This window comes from Rattus rattus, chromosome 7 (genome assembly GCF_011064425.1).
Source record: "Rattus rattus isolate New Zealand chromosome 7, Rrattus_CSIRO_v1, whole genome shotgun sequence".
In the NCBI taxonomy this organism is placed as follows: Eukaryota; Metazoa; Chordata; class Mammalia; order Rodentia; family Muridae; genus Rattus; species Rattus rattus.
The window spans coordinates 46,339,548-46,358,899 of NC_046160.1; the positions used below are offsets into that span (position 1 = coordinate 46,339,548).

Here is a 19,352-nt window from a genome sequence, read left to right on the forward strand (position 1 = left end):
TCAACCCTCGTTGGTTCTTGGACCACTCCTAGAAAGTATGGGGGTCCTTTTAGGCCCTAACATTTCAGTCATGTTAATGGCGGGTGAGTGGAGCATGACAGGGTGGCATTCAGGGAGGTCACTGGGGTATCGGAAAAAAGTAATCTATGGAGGTCATTAGAGCAGAAGCGAACTCACATTAAAGCTATTAATAATGTTAGGTGAGGGCTGGCGAGATGGCTCATCAGACAAGTGGGCTTCGTGCCAAGTCTGAAAATTTGAGTTCATTCCCTGGAAATCCATAGGTTAAAGAGAAGAACTGATTTCTATGACTGACTCTGACATCCACACATACAAATATAAATTACATGCATAAGTATATACTACCTGTAAAAGCATATAATATATAGATACATTATATATACTTATATATTAAAAGTATACTTATATATTAAATATTTAAGGTTATACATTGTATACATATGTATTATAAGTACATTTAAGTGTATATTTTAAAGCGTATGTGTAAATATGTATGTATATAAAAGGTTGCTCACTGGCAGGACCTGATAATTGATTAGGTACGGAACACACTGAAAGGGGGTCACAGATGGCTGTTTGGTTGACCAGCAGAAACTGGGAACATGATTGGAAGCAGGGTGATTAAATAGGCCCACTACTTCCTGTCAAAGCACGGAGGCCATTCTCTTATAAGCATTGCTTGACACAAATCCAAGGAAAAGTGATCTGCTGCTGGTGCCAGGGCCCGAGTGTGCACTGCCAGAAGTGTGTACCTCACAGAACCCCAAAGAGACAGTGATGGGGGCTCTGGCTGTCATTTCTGTGGTCAGATGCAGGTCAGAGAGGCTCCAGTCACTCAGCGCTTTCACATTTCTCTTTTAAAATATTTTTCTTCTTCTTTTTTCCTGTTGGCTTATGCAGTCCAGGCTGGCCTCAAACTCATAGAGCTCTGCCTGCCTCTGCTTCCTGAAAGCCAGGGTTAAAGGCACGCTTTACTACACACACAGTCTCCTTTTAAAATATTTTTACAGTTTAAACTTTCAGTTTTAAACCTCTTTGAGCTCATCTCTGTGGATGCTCAGACAGACATTGGCAGATCAAGATACTGAGCACCGGTACCAGAAGGTTCCACACCCCTTTCAAGTTCTTATCCAAGGTAACTACTACTGAGTATCTTCATCTAGTTCATTCCTGTTGAGCTTCCTGTAAACAGGACCACACACATGGTTGCTTGTTGTCTTGTATTTTTGTACGCTTCCTCCGTCTCTCCGCATAATTACTGTGAGGTTCACGCAGGGATTTGCTTTCCGTAAAAGCTGTAATCTTCCTTTGTATAAACACACCGAAATTTGTCTACCATTTCCTGTTAATGGGCACGTGGTTGTTTGGTCTAAAATTGCACTAGACTTTCTCCACAAGTCTTTTTGTGTCTACTTACTTTGCATGCATGTGTTCATGGTGTGGGTGCATATGTGGTGTGTGTGTCGGGGGTGTTTGCATGCATATAGTGTGTGTGTGTGTATGTGTGTGTATCCACACACTCACACATGCATGTGCAGGTTCACACACATGTGCTTGTGTGCATGTGAGGCAAGAGGAGGAGGAGACAACTCAGGTGTTGCTCCTTCTCAGGTGCCGTCGCCTTCTTTCTTGATCCTGGATCTCTCCTGGATCCAGGGCTTGCCCATTAGGCTAGGCTGTCTTGATCCACCTGTCCTCACCTATTTCCCATTGCCATTATGAGAGCACACCACCCACCTGACATTTTACACAGATGCTGAGGGTCAAACTTTACAGAGTGAGCTGTTGTTTCTCCAGTTCCTGCTTCTCACTTTTGACCATGGCATGGAGGCTGCATTTTTGTGTGTGTGTGGTTTTTAAATTTTATTTTAAAGTTTATCATCATCATCATCATCATCATCACTGCACGCGCGCGCGTGCGTGCGTGCGTGTGTGTGTGTGTGTTACATGTGCCACAGAGCACTTGTGGAGGTCAGAGGGTGACTTTGTAGAGTCAGTCCTCTGCTTCCCACTTTATGTGGGTTCCAGGGGTTGAACTGAGGTCACCATGCACCTTTACTCCTTGAGTCATCTTGCTGGCCCAGGGGAAGGTTATTAAGGGGAAGACCTGACAAAGCCCCGGTATGGTAACTGGTCTTGCCCTGCAGTAGCCTTGAGGAGCACCGTATAGGAACTCAGTCGCCACTGTCCTAGATGATGTCATATTACTCTGCCACTAAATGTTTTATTGGAGAAAAAAGGATTTTAAAGGATCATTTTGTTTTTTTCTCTCACCTCTCTTTTGTTGTTGTTAGTTTGTTTTTCTAGACAGGGTTTCTCTGAATACCCTGGCTATCCTGTAACTCACTTGTAGACCAGGCTGGCCTCAAACTTACAGTAATTTGCCTGCCTTTGCCTCTCTGTCTCTGTCTCCGTCCGGTCTCCATCTCCGTTTCCGTCCCCCCCCCTCCTCTCTCTCTCTCTCTGCCTCTCTGCCTCTGCCTCTTGCCTCTCTGCCTCTCTCTCTCTCTGCCTCTCTCTGCCTCTCTCTGCCTCTCTCTGCCTCTCCCTGCCTCTCTCTGCCTCTCCCTGCCTCTCTCTGCCTCTCCCTGCCTCTCTCTGCCTCTCTCTGCCTCTCTGCCTCTCTGCCTCTCTTGACTCTGCCTCTGCCTCTGCCTCTTAAGGCGCTGCCGTAAGCATGTGGGTGTTGTTAGGCCCAAGGGCCTCTTCTATCCTTGTCAAGGGGAGTACTAAACTTCTCTGTTTTCTTTTCTTTTCTTTTTTTTTATTGGATATTTTCTTTATTTACATTTGAGATGTTATCCCATTTCCCAGTTTCCCCTCCAGAAACCCAGTATCCCATCACCCCTTCCCCTGCTTTTATGAGGGTGCTCCGTCACCTACCTACTGACTCCCTCCCACCTCCTCAACCTGGCATTCCCCTACACTGGGGAATTGAGCTTTGACAGGACCAAGGGCCTCTCCTCCCATTGATGCCCAACAAGGCCATCCTCTGCCTACAGATGCATCTGGAGCTATGGGTCTTCTTTGGATGGTGGTTTAGTCCCTGGGAGCTCTGGGGTTGGGGGGGCCTGGATGGTTGGCACTGTTGTTCTTCCTATGGGGTTGCAAATCCCCTCAGCTCCTTTAGTCCTTTCTCTAACTCCTCCATTGGGACCCTGTTCTCAGTCCAATGGTTGGCTGTGAGCATCCACCTCTATATTTGTCAGGCTCTGGCAGAACCTTTTATGCTAACAGGAGTCTGATAAAGCTGTCTCCTGAACTTCTCTGTTTTCATTCAACACTTTCTTTCCCTTTTGAGAAAGGGAAAAGAAAAGGTATAGTCTTACACGGTAACCTAGGCTGGCCTCAAACTCATAACAATCAAGTGCTGGGATGACGGGTGGGTGCCACCACCCACAGCTTCAAGGTATCATTTTTATGTGCTTACAAAGGAGTTTGCGTTCATGGGGTGGAGGGAGAGGGTCTCTCCACATGGCCCTGGCTATCCTGGAACTCACTGGGTACACCAGGCCGGTCTCTGACTCTACAGCTCAAGAGTTTGCGTTCTTGACAAGGACTAGGAGAACAATGAGATAGGATACGAATCAAGGAAACCAACGATGCCCTTGGGAAGTGACATTAAGCCACCTGCAGCACGTGAAGGCTTTCCTACATCATACATGGAGGATGTCCTAACCTCCATGAGATCATCACTCACGCTGTAAAGCATCATTTCCCAGAACTGAGATGAAAGAGGGACTCTCGCTAATTTCTGCAAAGAACTTCTATTTCGTGTTTCCCAAGTGACTCTCGTCTCCATGGCAACACCACTAGTAAATACCCAGTTTCCTAATGCTAGCCTCCTCGAGGATTGCAGGCTTCAGATGATTGAATGGTCACTGATTTAAGAAATCAGTGGGTACCACATGAGGCGGCTCATACTAATTTTAACTTAACCTGTACACAGAGACACAGCTCTTAATTTTCCTCTTTAACAAACAAAGACATGGAAATGCAGAGAGGTGGATAACCCACCCAAAGACACACAGCAGAGCCAGGGTATGATCTCATATACTTCTGGCCCCATGGCCTAGCTCAGTCTGACCTGCTGCTTATAGGGAGGGCTAAGGAGCATAGCCCCAGCCTGGTCAGAGCACAAGGGTTTGGAGACAGCAACTACATCCTTCACCTCCCGCATGCTCTATTGAGCCTACACCCCTCCTCCTCAAGCAGTTACATACCTGGCCTCTGATGGCACAGCCAACATTACTTCCTATGTTCTAACTTCAGAGGACAGCGGTCAGTCTCTCTGTAATGAGAGGAGCCCATTGAAAGAAAATTCTCCAAAGAAAGAGCCACAGAGAATCATTTAGGAGAGCAAGTGCCTTAGCCAAGAATGGTAGCTATTCCAAGAATCCCAGCACTCAAGAGGCTGAAGCAGGAGGAACCTGAGTTTGAGACCCACCTGGTCTATGCAGAGAATCCTTATCTCAGAGAAAGAAAAAGGAAACAGTAAGGGTATAAATGAATATTTTCTGCATTACATGGAACAATCTGCAGTCAGCATGGGGCAGTATGAGGTTGGGAGAAGCAGATCAGGGGAACAAACAGACATTCTACAGGTCATTCCAGAAGGAAATCCCACTCATCCTGAACACAGGATTTCAAGTATTAACAGGAAGCTTTAGAGGCAAGGAAAGGGTCAAGAGACAAAGGTAAAAGAAGGTGTCTCTCTGCTGGTGTCAAAACCAGCATTCAGACATACCTCGGGGCACCCAAGGTGAAGCCATGTTTCAGACATTGTTGCTCTCAACTTGAAGGTACATTGGCCAGTGGAACCCTTTTCTAGAACCCCGAATATTAGACTCTGAATCCTTGTTAGCTGTTAGCTGTGAGACCATTTAAGGTGCAGGAACCCAACTTTCTCCACCAACTAAAGAATTAGAAGGTGGGAAAGAGTTTGAAAGTCAAACAAAGCCAAAGTCTGTTCAGAGTGAAGTTTCAAGTGCAGTAGCCAACCCTTGTGAAAGGAGGGGATGGAGTCCAAAGGAGTCCTGCTGGGGTGCCAGCTGATACCTGGACATCAGAATCCCCTTTGGGGATGCTCAGTCTCATGATCAGACTCAAACAATGTCAATAGTGTTTAAAAGCAAGCCCCCAGAGCATGCAGGCAGTGAATGAATGTAGCTTCCCAGAGGAGGAGAATGGAGAAGAGAAGGGAAAGGCCATACTATTCCAGTTACACTGGCATGGAGGCCAGACACAGTGGACACACAGCCACCCAGCTATGACACAATGGACACACAGGACACCAGCCTCCCAGGGAGGAAGACTGTAGAATAAGGGAGCCCAAAGTACCAGAAAGGCCAATATTAAAAGCAAGCAAGCAAACAATCAAAAACCAGGAGACGGTAAAGAAAAAGAACAGGTTGCTAGAAAGACGGACAGATCCAGCCAAACCTCATGGCGGTACTAGTGGCAGGGAATTCTGGGCTAGAAAGGGCAGCATCTCATTAACTACTCCACCTATAAATTTAGCAAGGCTTAAAGTAAGCCTGCTTTTCTAGGGGCAGCCCCTTAGCCAGATGATTGACCTAACTCACTGAATTCACATTTTTTTCCTGTCTTGAGTAGCTTAGAATGTTGGGTCTCTACCAAGGCCAGAGATTTCATCCTTTCCAGTAGAATGAACCAGTTTTCCTTACTGTTCTGTCAGACAGACAAGAAGTTGCTGTGGTGGGAGGATCAGAGTCCTAGTAGACGGCAACTGCAGGGAAAGAGTGCAGGACTGGGAGGGTCAGCATGGATGGCCACAGTGTCGGGGCCCAGGAGGAGATACCTTCCAGTCCTGTGAACAGTGGGGACCTGTGTGATAAGATGCTAGCTCTAGGAGCACTGAGCAGTGTTATCTCCCAGAAAGGGGAAGGGCTTGGAGTACTAACCTGCTGCATAGCATCGAAGCTTCAGGGAGAATGAAGGCAGAGGCTGGTTGGCCCAGGGGGCTTGGCATGGGTGAGCCACACAGACTGGAGGAAGAGGAGCAGCCTAGGCTCTGTGCCCTGAGGTCTGTCCCTTAGCTGGGCAGAACCACAAGCCCCACCATTCAAGGCTCAACTGATGCCTGAGGGTAGAGGTAGATAGGTGACTGGGTGAGGAGTCAAGCTTCCACTGAACTAAATACCCTCTTCAACACGAGCGTGAATCATTGACATGGGACCCTCTGACCACCAAGGAGTTCAGATGCAGTGACTCACACAACCCTTTTGGTCTAACTAGCAACCTTTTCAGCCAGAGTAGATGCCAGACCACCAAAATGCCCATGACTTTTAATCCAGGCTCTCCACTGACCTTGGAGTACAACGGGAGAACTGAAGCTGTGGGCTTTCCTGGTCATATACTCTGAATTTGCCCCAATTCCGCAAACCAGTGCCTTGCCTCCTGAGCTTCTCATTCTCTCATTCCTCCAGCAGTCCACGGCTGGGACATGTACTTAGGATGTATTGATGGCAGGCTTAGCAATGAGCCTTCTCAGAGACTATGAGCTGGGGTTCAACGAATCCAAGTTCCAATGCAAGCCGCACTGCTGCCTGCTGTCTGGGAGGCAGAGATAGATGTTAAGTCTCTCTAAGGCTCAGCTTTCTTGTATATAAAGTATGGCTAATTCTTCATGGAGCTGATAGGAGGATTAAACACAGAAGCATATGGCAAGCAGGAGGGGGCCCAACAAATGAGTTTCCTTTATCTCCGCAACCAACTGCCTGATCACTCCTCCAGCAGAGGAAGGGAAGCCAGTGGAACCTGTCAGGGGAGGGACCCTGTTGGCTTTCAGGGTCACATCTGTCACTGTGGAGGGTGAATGACACATCTGCTGGGTCCCGCGTTTATCCTAGGGAGAGGCCTTATACTGCAGCTGTTGCCACAGCGCCCCACGGGGTGATGTTTGCGTTGCGGCTCTGTTTCCGCACAGCGTGGCACGATCCTTGAATCTACAGCCCTGTCCCGATGACACCTGTTTTCTCCACACCAGCTTTCCAGCTCCTCCTGGACTCACAGTCTCTCAGCCAGAGGAGGAAGGGAAGGATTTGGTGGGATGGTCAATGCAGAAGCCTTTAAAGGAAACATATCGGTCTTTAAAAGTTATTTGAATATGATTACCGTGCATGAGAGCCCATTGTTGGGAGCAGGTATGCATGCCAGATGTGTGTGTGTGTGTGTGTGTGTGTGTGTGTGTGTGTGTGTATGTTGATGACACAACAATGTTGTAGAGTCAGTTCTCTCCTGTCACTTCTATGAGTGAACTCAGGTTCCCCTATGTTTCCCACCTTTGCCCATGAAGCCATTTTACAAGCCTTACGTTAACCTTAAGAGTGTTTCTGTATCAAAGCAGAAAGACTCTTACTGGATTTGACTTGTTCTGATGAGCTGCAGTTTCACCCTCAGCTGTCACCTGGACAAGCTCTACAGTGTCCTCCTCTGATGGGATTTGAGCATTTGATCACTGCAAAGTCACTACACACCTCTACACACCTTGGAGTTGCTACAGGACATGCTTAGGGACATTACTTCTTGGGATGTCTGTTAAACCCCAGAGGCAGGAAAAGGGCTCTTGGCTTGATTTTTAGGCAAAGACATCAAGTCTGAGAGAATTTGCCTGAAGTCACATAGTTTACTGGTGCCTTGCTGTTCTCCCACTGCAAATCAGGAAGAAGCAAGCACAATAGTTTGTCTTGTAGAGCTTTAGCAATGCATTCTGCATACATGTAAGCAATCCACTTCTCTCTTGGGCCTAGCACCCTGTTACTATTGGTACAGAAGGGACATAGAAATATTACCCTTGGACCATGCTGTAGACTCTAGTTTGGGGGGGGCAGTATACATGGGTTGTTGGGGTGGCTGGCCTCTTTATTCTAAGGCATTTAGTCTCTCTTAGTACATGCCCATTGCATCAGCAAACTCAAAGAGTTTGCCTTGAGCCCTGTTCTGAGAGTCCTGCACCAGAAGCTTCTAGATGCCCCTCTGACCCTGTGCTCTATGTCAGGCTAGGCAATACTCTGTCCAGAGCAGACCTGTGTCCCTGCGAACCTCACACATAACAGGGGCATAACAGGTCTAAAAGGCCACTACCAGGCAGCTCTTGACAGGTCAAGTCAGATGGGTGTATGCAGAACAGACAAAGCCTGTGCAGAGAAGGAGGACAATGGCCACTTCCCACTCACAAAAGGTCACTACATCGCCTTTATGGAGGAGTCATATTACCTTTTGCCTTGGTCACTGTGCTATTGCTGTGAAGAGACACTATGACCATGGCTACTCTCACAAATGAAAGCATTTGATTGGGGCTGACTTACAGTTTCAGGGTTTAGTTCATTGTCATCATGGCAGGGAACATGACAGCCTGCAAGTAACATGGTGCTGGAGAAGTAGCTGGACTTCTACATTGGGATCTACAGGCAGCAGGGAGAGAGACAGGGCTTGGCATGGGCTTTTGAAACTTCAAATTCCATCCCTTCTAACAAGACACACCCCCTAATCCTTTCAATCCATTCAAGTAGTGTAGTACTCCTCGATGACTTCAGATAGGGGGGCCATAACTCTAAAATGGTGATTAAACTTTAGTATGAGTTTCGGAGAGGACGTTCAAACCATAGCATGAAGATTCCAGAGTCTTCTGGATTTGCATTCAATCCAATCCAATTTCTTAGGATATGGGCGACTACAGGCTGGGGAGATGGGTCAGTGGTTAAGAGCACTGACTGCTCTTCCAGAGGGCCTGAGTTCAATTCCCAGTAACCACATGGTGGCTCACAACCATCTGTAGTGGGATCTGATGCCCTCTTCTGGTGTGTCTGAAGACAGCTGCAGTGTACTCATATGCAATAAAGAAACAAGCAAGCAAACAAACAAATGGCTATGGGTGATGGAGGGAAGTCTCCTGTAACCTCATAGCGACAGCCCAGTACCATCTGAGCGAGTTACCACATGGTTGCTCCGTCAGTGTCCATGATTAGTGAGTGGTCAATAAATGGTGCTATATTCATAGGTGTGGCCACTCACTTAGTTCCTCTCAAGACTACGTATTGCTCTTCACGTGCAGCTCTTTCCTTTTGTTTCTTGTTTCAGCTGCAATTCCGTCTCGATGGACGGGACTGTAAGGCTGCCTTCCTCACGAATGTATCCCCCACTCCTGCAAGGCTGCCTAGTGCCTTGTAAGAGCTGGGTTTGCAGAGAGAAACCAAAGGGCGAAGGACTCAGAACCCAAGAAGTAAAATCTCCCTGTGCAGTTGGTTGGTGCTGCGTGGAGACTTGTCCAGCCAACCTGTTTGAAGGTCATGAAAAACAATAGCAGCCTCGGTTGTAGAACGGGTGGGACACGAAGTAGAGAGAGTAAACTCAAAGCAGGAAGGCACTGCAGTGAGGACACAGATTGTGGCTAGGTGGACTGTCAGCCTCCATACTGACCACAGGGTTCATGGGTCCCTAAGTGAGTCATGTCAGAAAGTGACTCCCAAGCCCTGTTTCTGTCCAGCACTTGTTCTCTCTTGGACATAGAGCAGCACAGAAGTTTCTGGTTATTCCAGAATGGCTTTCCTTATCTCAAGATATGCTTTTTACTGCCCATGTAGGTGCTCCAAGACAAACCAGGATAGGCATCTCGACCTCATAAGCTCAAGAGGAAAAGTGCCTACTGCCACTGAGGCCGCCCTGTTTACACCGTGCCTTGTTGTGTGCGGGTTGCCCACGGGGAAAGGGTAGCTTTGTTGGCTTAGGGAAGCCATTTCTTACCTGACATTATTACTTGATTTGATGTAAAAGATGTTGATTGACAGCCTGTTTTCCCACCCGAGGTCCCCATGGACCCCATGGAGCTTAGTCTGGAGCAGTGAGGGGAGGGAGAATTTGAAATGTGATCCTTACAGCTCTGCTTACTGGCTGGGACTGGAAGGGGAATAGTGTGTGTGTGTGTGTGTGTGTGTGTGTGTGTGTGTGTGTGTGCGCGCGCGCGCGCGCGCGCGCTGTGCCCCAAGGACAGGAGAAAAAGGCTGCTTTGGGAAGAATGTAGAGGGAGACTGCAGAGTCCAGGCTTCACAGACAAAGGTCCACTCTGGGGCAGATGGGCTTCAGCCTAGCAAGGCATTAGGCCTGGACTCAGGATATACATCTCACTGAATTCACTGCCCCATGTGCTCTCCTGAGTTTAAAATGCTCATTCACACTTCCTCCCCAATTCTTTCTGCTCCACTAGGATTACATAACTCCATGCATTTCTTGGTTCTAGGCCTTTTTGTGTTTCTGTGCTATACATACATATTTTTTCTAGTTTATGGCTTATCTTTTAGGTTTCATTACAGTAACTGCAATAAAGCGAGAGTCTTCATTGTAATGAAAGTGAAATTATAAGTATTCAATGAGTTGAGATTTGCTGTTGTTTTGTTTTGTTTTAATGAGATAGGGTCTTACTATGTAGTCCTGATTGGCCTGGAATTCATTCATTCTGTAGACCAGGCTGGCCTTAGACTCACAGATCTTTGCCTGCATCTGCCACCTGAGTGCTGAGATTAACGTGTGTGTCACCACACTTCACTTGATTTGTGGTCTATGGTGTGTGTGTGTGTGTGTGTGTGTGTGTGTGTGTTTGTGTGTGTGTGTGCCTGTGTATGTGAATGTATGTGTGTGTGCATTTCTTATGAAATTCCAATGGTTGGAGACATCACTCTTGGTCTTGCAGAGGACCCCAGTTCAGTTCTCAGCATTCACTTCAGTTCATAATCACCTGAAACTCCAGTTCTAGGGAATCTGATGATTCTAGACTCCAAGGGCACTCAACTACACATATAGCCACCAACATATACTCATAGTTAAAAATAAAATAATCTTAAAAAAAGAAACAAACTTAGGACCCGGAGGAGGAAGCATGAGTAAGAGCTGGAGGCTGGGGAAAAGCATTGTGGGATGCTATTTATCAGGCATGACATAGCTGTTACGCTTGTGAAATCCGTGCTCACCTGCATGAACTCTGAGCAAAACTCACCCATCAATACTCTGGCCCAGACTCGGGAGGACTGCATGTGGTCTCCTGAGGAGTAGAGACATTTTCCTCAACGCTATAACTGCTGGTTAGTTGTCTACCCTTTGTTACAGATCCCCTCGTTAAATTCAGTGGGTGTCTGTCTGTCTGTCTGTCTCCCCCCCCACATACACACACACGCAGAGAGCCATGAAAGTAGAGAACCCATCACTAAGAAGAAGTTGTATAGTGGGAGAAGAAGCAGGAAGTAAGTAATGGGGGTGCGGAGTAGGATGGAAATGTGTTATTACATCTGTGAAAATTGTCAGTTAATTAAAGTTACATGAAGAGGGAAGAAACTTCTAACCCCACAAGCAAAGACGCACTTTGATTTCATTTTCTCTGGATGAATGTCCCACCCACAGAGCAGCTGCTGCTGGTTACTGTTCCAAGACAGGGATGGGCAGACCCTAAACATACCATGTTGTTGTCCCTGGTGCTAGGAGGACCGTGGGGACCCTGTTCCTGTAAGCTGGAATAAGCGTCCACTGTAGTCTAGCTTCAAGCCACAGCTCCAAGCAACCACTACAAACATCCCCAACCTGGGCTCTGCATACAAGGTGCCTCTGAAGAGAAGCACCATGGGTAGGTGGAGGCAGCCCATCTTGGAGAAATCTCAAAGCCCAGCTTTGAACGTCCTCTGAATATAGTGGCTGTCACACAGCTGTTCACCACATGCCAGGATCTGCCAGGGACCAATCTCCTAGCTCATGACAAACCCTCCTGCCAAGACCACAAAGCAGGGCATTGTAACACTGTGTTAGCCTGTGTCTTCCCAGGGTAGATCTTCAGACGGAGATCATCCCAGAACATTGTGGACAAAGGAGCCATAGTTGGAGCTGGGCTTGAAAGGGAAGCAGCTTAGAGAATGGAAGCCCACTCCCTCCAGCCACCAGGTCCACACCCACCTCCCAGGACGGGGCCAGAACAGGGCAGCAGTGTAAAGTAGGCGGCCCTGAGCTATCGATGCCAGGTCTGCTTCCAGGAAGCTCGCAGACACCCGCCCTGGCCTGATTTTCTTGTTCTGCTTGTCAAGGCTGTTAGAAGACACTTGACAAATATGCCAGCACTCTGGCCTTTGAGTCAGGGCTGGGGGACATTCTTAATCACTGAACTGAAGAGAAGTCAGAAGGCCTTTAAAGGAAACCTGTACTTCTATTTCCCCTGGCAGTCTGGTATTTAAGGAGCCTGAGAGGAAGGGGTGGAGGGCGGCCCACTTGAGGCGTGCACACCTGAGCTGGGGGCTGAGTGGTGCTTAGGTTCTAAATCCAGGTCTCTGGGAAGGAGGTGTGTGTGGAAGAGTAGGGGTGGGGCTGAGGTATGGGGGATTGAAGGGATTTATTGACAAACGTTGCATTTAATGAATATTTTCAAACGCCAATAGCAAGAACGGCTGTTGGGGGATGGGATCTTGGTTTTGGTTTGGGGTTTTGGGTTTTCTTTTTTTTTTTCACCTAGAAGATACTGAAATATAAATTTGCATCTCCCCTCATCAAAGGAGCCAGCCTTGGTCTCTTTCTGGGTTCCACTTGGCCAGCCTTACACTCTCACTTCTGCCTTCCGGTTGTGTTGTGGCCCACCTCAGCTTCCTGCGACTCTCCCTCCCCTAGAGACTGCCAAACTTCTCACCCCGTTCTCTGCCTCTTTCCCCACAGTGGCAGTGAGTCTAGCCATTTTAACTATAAACTCCCATTTAGGTCAAAATATTAACAGACCCCTTCCCACCCATTCTATTAGACTTACTATAGACTCTAACATATATTGTATTTTCAGTGAACTAATTACCTAGCAGAGTCTCATAGATGACCCGGTGGGTCGAAACTTGCCAGTGAAGGAAGTAACCATGAATTTGGGAACCATATTAAATGCAGCTGTGTCTTACATGCGTGCAGCTAGAGGCCTCTGGAAGCCACTAGATCACAGATGCCAAAAGCATGGTTAACATCTCTAGGCAGCGGAGACAGTGTGTGGGTGAGTGCTGGCTGCACACTCTCTTCTTGAAGAGTACAATGGTCGTCTCAGGCCCAGCAGTGTGCTGCTTTCTCTGGGGTTTCCCACGGAGCCAACTCAGGGCTTCTGGTTCTAGAACCCTGTTTTCTGGTGTGGATGTGGCCCAGGCTTCCTGCTACTGAGCAAAATCAAGACCCATCAGAATAGGAACACTGCTGGAAGTCAGAAGGTTCTTCACCATTTGTAGGTGGAGGGAAACAAGCCCCACAAAGAGAAATCGAGGAGGTTCCCCTAATGGGTGTGCTTAACAAATGTAGGGGTGTTCCGGGGTCCTGGAGGTGAGACACGGGCACTATGACCCCACAAGGCCAGTTCTGACTCAGGGTTTGCTTCAGGTTGATTGGACCGATTTCTCAACAGAGGCACTACGGACCTGAGTAAATGTGTCTTCACTACCGGCATGTGTGGCCACAATGCCCCTGAAGGGTGTCATGGTGCCACCTTCTGCTTCAGTCTTGAAACTGCACCTTCACGGAACTCGTCCATGGGTCCGCTTCCTGCCATGACTTCCCAGCCCCAGTCCTCATATTCAGGGAGGTTGCTTGGCCTGTTTCTTTTCTTGGAGGTCTAGTTTCAAAACTATCTGTAGGAGTGTGTTTTGTACAGTCATATTATGAGTCAATGAGAACATTTTTATTTTAATTAATTAACTCTACATCCTGACATTGTTCCCCTTTTTCCTTCTCTGCTCAGTCTCTCCCCGCCTCCTATCTACTCCTCCCCCTTTCTCTTCAGAAAATGGATGTTGGTCAGCTTTGGCATGTCCAGTGTCAGTCAGACTAGGTGCCTCTTCTATTGGGGACAGACAAGGCAGCCCAGGGGGAGGAAAAGGTCCCAAAGGCAGGCACCGTAGTCAGAGACAGCCCCTTCTTCTGCCGTTAGGAGTCCCACATGAAGACCAAGCTACACAACTGCTCTATAGGTGAAGAAGTTCCAGCGCAGTTCTACCCCACGCATGCTTTCCGTTGGCGGTTCAGTCTCTGCGAGCCCCTATTGGTCCGGGTTAGTTGATTTTGTAGGTTTTCGTGTGGAGTCCCTCATCCCTCTGATTTCTCCAATCCTCCCTCCCCATCTTCCTTAGGATTCCCCAGGCTCCCCGTGAAGTTTGGCTGTGGGTCTCTGCGTCTGTTTGCATCAGTTGCTGAGCAAAGCCTGTCTGCAGACAATTATACCAGGCCCCCGTCTGCAAGTACAGTAGAAAACCTGGGGTGGGCCCCTCTCACGGCATGGGTCTTAAGCTGGAAAAGTTGTTGGTTGGCCATTGTTGAGTTAAATAATAAAAAAGGCCACCATGCTAGTGCGGTGGACAAACCTATGGGCCTGGCCTGTTCTCATCTGGGCAGACTCTCTGACCTAGAGCTCCAAAATCAGCCCCACCCAACTTGCTACTGTAGGGTTACATTTCTATTATTTAGCACAACAGGCCATTACCTCATTTTCTGTTCCATCTTCACCCTAGCACATCTGATAAGCAGAACAAATTGTAGGTCAAGGGTTTTGTCCCTGCGTTGATGTCCCAGTCCCTCCATTGGAAATCTTGCCTGGTTACAGGAGGTCACCATTTTAGGCTCCTTATCTTGCATTACTAGGAGTCTTAGCTAGAGTCACCTTCATATGTTTCTGGGAGGTTCCCTTGCCTTAGGTTTCTAGCTTGTCCCAGAGGTGGCCCCCCACCCTGGACTGATACCAGTTGTCTCTCCCAGTACTTTCTCCCTCCATCCTTCCCTACCTGATTCCCATCCTCTTACCTGATACCCCCCTCCTGTTCCCATTCCCACCCCGCAGTCCAGACTCCATCCTACGCCCAACCCCCATCCACCTGCACTGTTTTACTATTTCTTCTTCTCCATGAGATTCACAAATCTCCCCCTTGGGTCCTCCTTTTTACTTAGCTTCTGTGGGTCTGTGGACTGTAGCCTGGTTATCCTTTATGGCTAATATCCACTTATAAGTGGGCACACACCTTGTTTGTCTTTCTGGGTCTGGGTTACCACAGACCCAGACCCAGGTCAGGGTGATCATTTCTAGTTCCATCCATTTGCCTTCAAATTTCATGATGTCACTGTTTTTAATGGCCGAGTAGTACTCCATTGTATAAACGGACCACATTTTCTTCACCCATTTTTCAGGTGAGGGCCATCTAGGTTTTTCCAGTTTCTGGCTATTACAAACAGAGCTGCTATGAACATAGTTGAGCAAGTGTCCTTGTGGTATAATGGGGTATCCTTTGGGTATATTACCAAGGAGTGGTATAGCTGTGTCTTGATGTAGGCCTATTCCCAATTTTCTAAGAAACCACCAACTTGATTTCCAAAGTGAATGAACAAGTTGGCACTCCCGCCAGCAATGAAGGAGTGCACCTCTCGCTCCACATTCTCGACAGCATGACCTGTCACTTGAGTTTTTGATCTTAGCCATTCTGATGGGTGTGAAATGGAATTTCAGAATCATTTGATTTGCATTTCCCTGCTGGCTAAGGATGTTGAGTATTTCTTTAAGTGCTTCTCAGCCATTTGAGATTTCTCTGTTGAGAATTCTCTGCTTAGATCTGTGTCCCATTTTTTTAATTGGATTATTTGCTTTGTTGATGTCTTGTTTCTTGAGATCCTCTTATAGTCAGTGTTGGAGAAGGGTATTTGGTTAATTTTGGAGGAGTTTCTGTGAGGTGCTGAGAAGAAGGTATATATTCTTCTGTGTTTGGGTGAAATGTTCTGTAGGTATCTGTTAGATCCATTTGAATTATAACAACTGTTAGACCCATCATTTCTCTGTTTAGTTTCTGTCTGGATGACCTGTCCATTGGTGAGTGTAGGATATTGAAGTCTCCCATTATGAATGTGTCGGTTTCAATGTGTGATCTAAGCTTTAGTAATGGTTATTTTTTTACAAATGTGGGTGCCTTGCATTTGGGGCATAGATGTTAAGAATCGTGATGTTTGGTGGATTTTTCCTCAATGAGTATTTGTCATGGAGTGTCTTGTTTTCTCCATTCATGATCATTGAAAGTCTTGCTGGGAATAGTAGGCTGGGCTGACATCTGTGACTTCCTGGGTCTATAAGACATCTGTCTAGGATCTTCTGGTTTTTAGTTTCTCTGTTGAAACGTCAGGTGCAATTCTCATAGGTCCTCCTTTATAGGCCTTTTCCTCTTACAGCTTTAAATATTCTTTCTTTGTTCTGTACATTTGGTGTTTATTGTGTGGTGAGAGGATTTTCTTTTCTGGTCCCAACTATCTGGTGTTTTGTAAGTTTCTTGTACATTTATAGACATTTCTTTCTTTAGGTTAGGGACATTTTCTTTTATTAATTTGTTGAAAATATTGTCTGGGGCTTTGAACTGGGAATCTTTCCCTTCTTTTCTTCCTATTATTCTCAGATTTGGTCTTTTCATAGTCTCTCAGATTTCCTGGATGTTTTGTGCCAGGAATCTTTAGATTTAACATTTTTGATGTATCTATTTCGTGTATCATATCTTCTATGACAGAGATTCTCTCTTCCAGCTCTTGTATTTTGTTGGTGAAGCTTGAGTTTGTAGTTCCTGTTCATGTACCTGGGTTGTCCATCTTCAGGAGTTCCTCAGTTTATGTTTTCTTTATTGATTCTATATTTATTCTCAAGTCTTGAACGGTTTTATTCATTTCCTTCACCTGTTTGATTGTATTTTCCTGTATTTTTAAAGACTTTATTCATTTCCTCTTTAAAGGCCCCTGTCATTTCGGTAAGATTGGATTTAAGGTCATTTTCTTGTGAGTCAGCAGTGTTGGAATGTCCAGGGCTTGCTGTAATAGGATAGCTGGGATCTGATGGCACTGTATTTCCCCAGATGTTGTTGATTATGTTCTTAGGGTGGCCTCTAGTCATCTGGGTCTTGAAGTTATTGTAGGTGTATGTACTGGTTTTTTTTTTTTTTTTTAGTTTATCTTTGTTAGATAGGTGGGGTTTTAATATTTTTCTCTTGGTCTCTCTTTCTATCCTCCTCTGTCCCCCTTTCTCTGCATCTACCTGATTCTCCAGGTCCCACATTCCCTTTTGTACTAAGACTGTCCTATGTCTGGTACCTCAGAGGGAACACCTAGTATTATGTAGCAGGAGGGGCTGCTTTAGCGAGCATTTATCAGCTGTATGACAGGCCTAGTATAAAAGGAAGTTTATTTGGGACCTGGGAAGGGGGTCTTGAGAAGGTAGTAGAGGCAGAAAAAGAAAGGGTACAGAGGATAGGAAGGGGAGAGAAAAAGAAGGGAACAGACCAGCTGAGAACACATGGAGAGGGGAGAGGAGAGGAGGAGAGGGAAAGGGAAGGGGAGAGGAGGACACTGGACAGGACAGGACAGTCCTTATGTGCCTGGCTTATGCCTGGCTCCTGGCCATTGCTTAGGTAACTGTTGGACAAAGCCTAGAAGAAATGTTAACATCCTGGCCTCACACCACCATTTTATAAAATACAACGGCTGTGGCTTCTGGGAAGGATGGGGGTCAATAAAAGCAAATTTGAATGAAGATAGTTTTGTTTTACTTGGTGTAATATTTAAAAAGTATCACCTTAAGCATTTCTTTTTAATTTGAGGCAACTTTTGGGGTGAGTTTGTGGGTTACAGAGCATGTATGTGTCGGGTCTCGTTAAGTTTGGTTGCAACAACAAGTGGCCTCAACATCTCAATAACAAAGAGTCCGAAAGGCCTGTCCCTCAGGTTAGTTACTGGAGTAGTCAGTGGTGGCTCTGGTCCACTGCAAGACTAATAATTTCCAGGAAGACTTCTTCCTTCCCTTAAAGAGTAGAGCAGCCCTGAAAGAAAAGAGCCAGGATGCTCCCCATCCACCACACAGAGAGCCTTGGTGGGCAAAAGGAAACTACAGGCTGCAGGAGATTCTTCCTCAGGCTGAAGAGGTCCTAGGATGCCTGTCCTTTCCAGAGCAGGCAAAACTGCAACAAACAGTGTCCCCAGAGGGAGGAGACAGGCCATCGGGTTGAGTCCTCAGCCAACACACACACACACACACACACACACACACACACACACACACACACACACACACACACACACACACACACACACACACACACACACACACACACACACACACACACACACACACACACACACACACACACACACACACACACACACACACACACACACACACACACACACACACACACACACACACACAGGAATCCCAAAGTTGTCTCAAACTCGAGGAATCCAACCACTTCACTTCCAAGCCTTCCTAGTCCATCTGCCACAAGATGAGGCAGGAGGGATTCTGGGCTCACAAGAAGACTTCAGCTGATGTCAAAAAGAAGACCAGGGATCTCAGGACAGAAAAGCAGGGGGAACCTGTGGCCTGCAGGTGGGGTGTGGCAGCTCTGTTGGAACTGTTCACACCGAGTTGACTCTGAACCTTCTTTGCCAGCCTCTCACCAGAGTCTCTTTTCTCACAGGACAAGAACAGCCCAGCTGGGAATTACAGGCGATTCCTTCCCTTCCTTGAAAGATCTCTTAGCCCCAAGAAACAAATTTCGAAGTTGATTGAGAAAGGGAAGGGTGGGGTTCGATATGGAAAAAAATAAAGAGGGGACAGATGGTACTTGCTAAAACTACCAGATTCCCCTCCACCTTAGTTAATCTGGGAGTGACCTAATTTACATACTATTTGCATGAATTTCCATTTCAAATGAAAGCTGCCTAACTTCAAACATATAGGAGAAAATAAATGAGATCAAGCAATCTACTGTAATTGAGCAGAAAGGATGAATGGCAGATAGAGCTGACCTTTAAGCCCTAGCTAGCTCAGAAAGGGAAGGAGCTTGCCCTTATCCCCTAGTAAGAGGGAAGCTTTCTGTAGACTCCTACCTCCTGAGGGTCTGTGGCCAGTGGCCTGAAAAGCCTAAAAAGAGGCCACTGGGCTCTCTCCCAGCCCTCCTTCCCTTATTCAGTCTTCCTAGGCAGAAGCCGAGCTGGGAATACTGCAGAACAGGCAAGGAACTCTCTACACCAGAGTTGACACATTAGCAGGAGAGCAAACAATGGGAAGCCAGCCTCAAGTATGGCCTCTTCCAGGAGCCCAAGGAGAGTTGACCACGCACCTGCGATACTCTGCCCAGACTCCTGTGATGGGGATTGTTTCTGCCCCACCCCACCCTGCTTGCCCTCTGCCTGCATTAGCTTCCCATCCCCTAATTCTCATCTTCCATCAAATCCCAGATCTCATCACACCACCCCAAACCTAAGTGAGCTCCCAGGAACATCCTCGCTGGGAGTTGCCACCGTCTGGC

General features: G+C 47.0%; 1 non-coding gene across 1 annotated transcript; it reads right to left on the bottom strand.

The window, feature by feature from the left end:
* Nucleotides 1-2,652: 2,652 nt before the first annotated feature.
* On the bottom strand, nucleotides 2,653-2,777 carry LOC116906487. Its single transcript, XR_004388730.1, has one exon. It is a non-coding gene; the product is annotated as a U6atac minor spliceosomal RNA (small nuclear RNA).
* Nucleotides 2,778-19,352: the final 16,575 nt, after the last annotated feature.